Source organism: Acyrthosiphon pisum, unplaced genomic scaffold, assembly GCF_005508785.2.
Source record: "Acyrthosiphon pisum isolate AL4f unplaced genomic scaffold, pea_aphid_22Mar2018_4r6ur Scaffold_21271;HRSCAF=23481, whole genome shotgun sequence".
Classification (NCBI taxonomy): domain Eukaryota; kingdom Metazoa; phylum Arthropoda; class Insecta; order Hemiptera; family Aphididae; genus Acyrthosiphon; species Acyrthosiphon pisum.
The window spans coordinates 27,014-32,661 of record NW_021770720.1 but is presented as its reverse complement, the minus strand read 5'-3'; the positions used below and the strand labels follow the sequence as shown (position 1 = coordinate 32,661).

At 26.9% G+C, this 5,648-nt stretch overlaps 1 long non-coding RNA gene across 1 annotated transcript; it reads left to right on the top strand.

Annotated features, from left to right (window-relative positions):
* Positions 1–433: 433 nt before the first annotated feature.
* On the top strand, positions 434–3,009 carry LOC107882595. Its single transcript, XR_001678814.2, has 4 exons — positions 434–482; positions 555–721; positions 852–964; positions 1,126–3,009. It is a non-coding gene; the product is annotated as an uncharacterized LOC107882595 (long non-coding RNA).
* Positions 3,010–5,648: the final 2,639 nt, after the last annotated feature.

The following is a 5,648-nucleotide window of genomic DNA, read 5'->3' as shown; positions in this document are numbered from 1 at the left end:
ATTTGGTTTCAGGCACATTACAAACATGTCTTGATACTCAACGAGCTTAAAATGTATTAATCTCTATAACATTTTTTTTTTTTTTTTCTATATTTGTTCATTGTAACGACCTCAAGGTCTTTGACAATGCTTATCACAAGTGGGTAGTAGGGAGATCATGTGATCTATTTATCTATGTATATATCACTATATGCATGATACTACCCCCCTTCTCCAAGAGGAGGCATGTGCGGTCTTCACTCCCAGTGGAGTGGGACCTAGTTGGAAACCGGATGACGCAATCGGACGACAGCACGGGAAAATGGTGACTGCGTAGAATCACACATATTTTTTTGCACTTTGCTATGAATCGAACCGATGACTGTGTGAGTCGTAAGTCAACTGTGTGACCACTGCGCCACTCCGGCCCCAAAGTCTCTATAACATGAGATAAAACATATTTTTTGGATAAAATTATTTATAGATAGTATTTGCACATATTTGTAAGTAAAACATTTTTTATACTTATTTTTCAGTTTATATCAAACAATTTTACCTCATATATTTGATTTCAGAACAAATTCATACTTAGTTGTTATTTCTATTTTGTGAAACTCAAAATGTTAGCTTAAATGTTCAATTATAATCAACATAATTATGGGAATTTAAAAACTAGAACAAAGTATTGTCACTTTTGAACATTTTATTAAGTAGGCACTGTACTGCAACATTATTTTAAAATGTAAGTAATAAGTAAGTGTAAGTGTAAGTACCTAATCTTATAAAAAGTACATAAGCTTAAAGACTTAAATAAATACATTTTAATAAATGAACTTCATTGTTTTAAAAATTAAATTTATTTTTACTTTCAGAAAGGTTAGATATTAACCAGGAATGTGGATATTGCTATTATTTCACAAAAATCTTGCATGTGACTACTACAGTGATAGTTTGAGAGAAGACTACCAGGGAATTTAATCTTGTGGTTTGTTAACAATGTTCATTTATTATGTTTAATTTCTATTCTAATGTATATTGCACTTCTAAGATGATTACCAATGTTTCTTTATATAATACATTAGGTAATATTACCTATATTCGTTAGTTTTTATTAAATGTCATTTCAATTTTTATATTTGGTTTCAGGAACATAACAAACATTCATATTGAAGACTTGTGCATACAATTATTATAACAAAACCTAAAATGTCCAATCAATCTGTGAGATATATTTTATGGATAAAATAATTTTTAGATAGTATTTACACATAGTTGTAAGTAACATATTTCTGAATGTTATAACTAAACCTAATTTTACATATTTAGTTGTAAATATTTAATATTAAGCCATTGAAATCGTGAAGACAAATATTTGTAATATTTATAAGTATTTTTAATTTAATATCATAAAGTTTATTTTTTTTTTTACTCAACCTAGTTAGACAGCCAAAAGTAAGTGTCAAATAAAACTATTAGGTCCAATATTGTAAGATGTTTTAATTTAAAGATAATAATTTTAGCTTAATATTCAAATGTAATTTTAATTTTCAATTAATTCTACATTTCATTTGAAGTTGTAAATTTTTTCATAGAAGTAATAATTATATTTAAACTGTGCATTAATTTAAGAATCTACATTAAAACATTATTAATATTTTCAATAATTAATACAGACCGTAAACAACTTTATCTATAGCTATTGAAATTGAAGTAGTGTGTCATATTAAATTGTAATTTGAAACTGCACCGTAAGCAATAAGGTTTATATTATAGTATTAATGTGGCCACTCTTCGATATTTGGTAGTTATAGGTTAGGTTAGTTACATTAAAGACAAGAGTTATATTCAGTGGTCGGGACGCTACTAGTTTTTTGTCACACGCTAATGCTACGGCTAGTCCCCGAAAAAAAGTAGCTTGCACTTTAAAATTTTCCAATTGAAAATTGATAGTTTATAGTTTGTACTGATTTAATATTTGGTCACTAGACGGGTTTTAACTACGCAAGTTAATCGTGGATTAAACCCGAAAAAGGCATTAATATACTCATCATTATTATAATGTAAATAAATAAATATTATAGTTGTTTTAACTATCACCAAATAAGTATTGAAGGTAGCGAAAAAATAATGGTCATTTTCGCTATGCTAACTAAAAATTACTAGCGCACTAAAGTATATCGCTACAATGAGCGTGCTACTCCCGACCACTGGTTATATTAAACAAATGTATATTTTCATTAAATAAAATATAATTACATTTAATAATTAAAATGGTCATTTACTTATATTTTAATAAATGTTCAAAATATTTAAAAATATTTACCCTTAAGCATATTTCCATTTGCTTTAAAACTTCTTGGTGGGTTACTTTAAATAACATTTCCTTAGAGATTGATTCACATGCCTCTACTATTTTGTTTTGAAGTTCATCTACAGTTATATAGACAACTTTTTTACTACAATTTTCATTGATTGCTGTGAATAACTATGAGCTTAGCCATGAAATAATCATAAAAAAAAAATAACTAAAAAAAGTGTTAATAAATGTTTTAATAATTATAAAATTTGATTACTAACCTAATATGATACATAATGGTGTATGTGGATTCTTATATAAATGTACAAGAATCATAACAGTATTTTTTAAATTTATTACTCGCTTACATCTTACATTTTTTTTTATTGAAAAAAAACTAAATGTATTTGTATCCTTGCAAATGACTGTGTATGTATGGTTGTCATCATAAAGTTCAGTATATAACTTAACTGATGTTGTAGCATTATTATTAAACTGTATGTAACATTTAAACATATCCATTTTTTCAACATTATAATATGACATGATTTAAATTTAATTAAAAACAAAAATGCTTAAACGCTTATGATATTACTGATATTATTGCTCATAGAAAAAAAAAGTATTTTGTAATAAAATTGCTAGATGCAATACAATGTAATCAAAGTGTATGATATTAATTGGTAATTTATATTTCCCCAAAATGAAAATATATTTGTTTTGTTTAGCATGTAAATAAATTTTTACTTTTGTAATTTTTTTTTTTACTTTTATTAGAACAAAAACAATTTGTTAATGATTTAAATTTGTATGTAAAAATGTTTATATAAAAAATATTGTTTTTATGTAAATGGTATTATTTTATAATAATACATATTGTATCTATATTTTGTGTTTGGGATTTTTCTCATTTTGTATTGTGTATTATAAAAATTAGAAAACCTTATGTTCATTTATATTTTAATAAATTTAATTTATTAATCTCATCTCGCTGTTGTTTTTTATTCTTTCATTATATCAAATATAGATCTTGTTTCTTTTCAAAATAATAAAAAAAAAAAAATGTAGATACTCATAAATTAATGTACTATACTTTGTTATACATATAGAATATTCTGTATAATATGCTTATTACTTAGCTACTCTGATCTCATTGCTAGTGAAATTATTGATGGTGAGGGCCGAGCGAGGGGGTATGAACGCGCATATATTATGATTCTGTAATAGACTAGTCTATCTGTACTACTACTCATGACAAATTAATTTATCATGCTACTACTACAATACTTTAATTTGTAAACAGTCACCTCTTAGATAGCGATTGACTACCATATATTGGAGACAATATTTTATACGTATGGACTATAGCCGTCAGCTATCTAGTATTTTTATATATCTGTGGTTCAAACGCAAACATTTGTCGATAATCGACAAATATTTTTAGAGCTGTGTATGATTCGATTTATGCTTATATTATGACTATCGCTATATCTATAATTTTCAATTATCAAGCTATTGGATTTGGAAAGCTATAATGGTATATCATTTGTTGCAGGGCATTGCACCCGAATTAACCTAAACCCCTAACACTCCTAAACTCCCTTAAAAAATCAAACACCCGAAACCGATATAACCCGAATGATTCAGTTTTCAAAACACCCGTATTAACCAAAACCCATATAAATCATTCGGGTTAACCCGATACCCGAATAATTTTGATTATTACAAACTCTTCATGTGATATATCATTTTGTATGTATTTCTTGTGGTGAGTTCGATTTTGTAGTTAGTTGCAGTTTAATAATAACAATCTTACAATCAATCACAGGTAAATTCAATTATTATTTTCTTGAAAATATAATCCAATAAAATCTTTTTATACCTAATAGGCATATAATATAATTTAATACCTACTTTATTAGTAGGTATATAAAATAAATCCAAATATAGCCAATAGCAATATAAAATATAAACATCGTCTCAACAAAACTGAATAAGGTATTGACAATCGTGGCCAAAATATCAAATACTAATAACTAATAAATAATAATACCTTGTATTATTTGCCACCAACTTCCCAACTGGTATTATTAACACTTTATAACTGTCTATACCTAAATTAGTAACAAATATCGTAATTCTTGGCTAATTTACCAGTTTTCCAAAAATTGTGAAATTATAATTTATATTTTATTTTATTTCTCTACGCTTCAACGCCCCTATGGCCTACCTATTTTAAACATTTCATTATATTCGTCGACTTCGCAAGTGGTAAATTGCATGTTTGTAATCTACATCACTCATTGACGTATCTCTCACGCAGTTTTGTTGCTGTTATTATTAATAATAGGGGGGGGGGGGGGAAGGCTAACAAAAGTTATGTTTTTTCCAGACTACTCAACACCCGTATTAACCAATATTATTTTTCAGTCGATTTTATCATAGAAAATATTATATCTTGGTCTGTGGTTTATCGCAATTATTGGCAATTATCTTTTATCTAAACGCCCATAACTGAAATTACTGTACTTTACCCGCTCTTAAAACACGGGCGTAATCTGGAAGCCGTTTCTTGGACGTTTCCATATTTATAGATAGGTATAATATGTGTATATCTATGTTTATTTCTATTATATGAATTTATAATTGATTACCTATTACAAACTAGAACCGTGGAATCATGTACACAATATATTAATTCATATTTATGTTACCGAATATTGACTATTATTGTCTATTGAGTATTTTATTGTAGGTATGCTATAAAAGTTAACAATACCTATGTCATATTGGCTAAAAGATAACATGCTCGATAAAATGAAAAGGATATTATTTTATATTTCCTTTGTTTTGAACATTGCCAGGTGCAATATTAATCCATTAGCATTTAATAAGTAGTAATTATTAACAAATATTTTATATTGCACACCGAATTATAATAATTGAGCTCGTATCCATTTACTAACTATTTAGTATTTAATAGACAGATAGACTATATTATCCTTATTCCTTAGTATTTGAAGAAGAATAACTAAGGAAGTTTTCGTTCAAATTTCGATTACGATACATCAAAATTTTCAGAAAAATTATCTGAATCCCATTTTGCTTTAAAACATATATAGGTTGTCATTTGAAAAACAAAAGTTAGTATCGCCACAGGATACTCCTTAAATGTTGTGAAAAATCTAAGTACTCGAAATTATCGTCTTTAATAACACTTAAAAATTCCAAAAATTAAAATTTGAATATATGCATAATTTAAGCATAAAAATGGGGTGAGCATGCTTAAAAAATCACCCTGTATATCTCGAATTTTTCCCGGCTGGTGCGGTCGCAAAAAATGAGACATACTGAGAGAGTTGTTTTCTGTAAA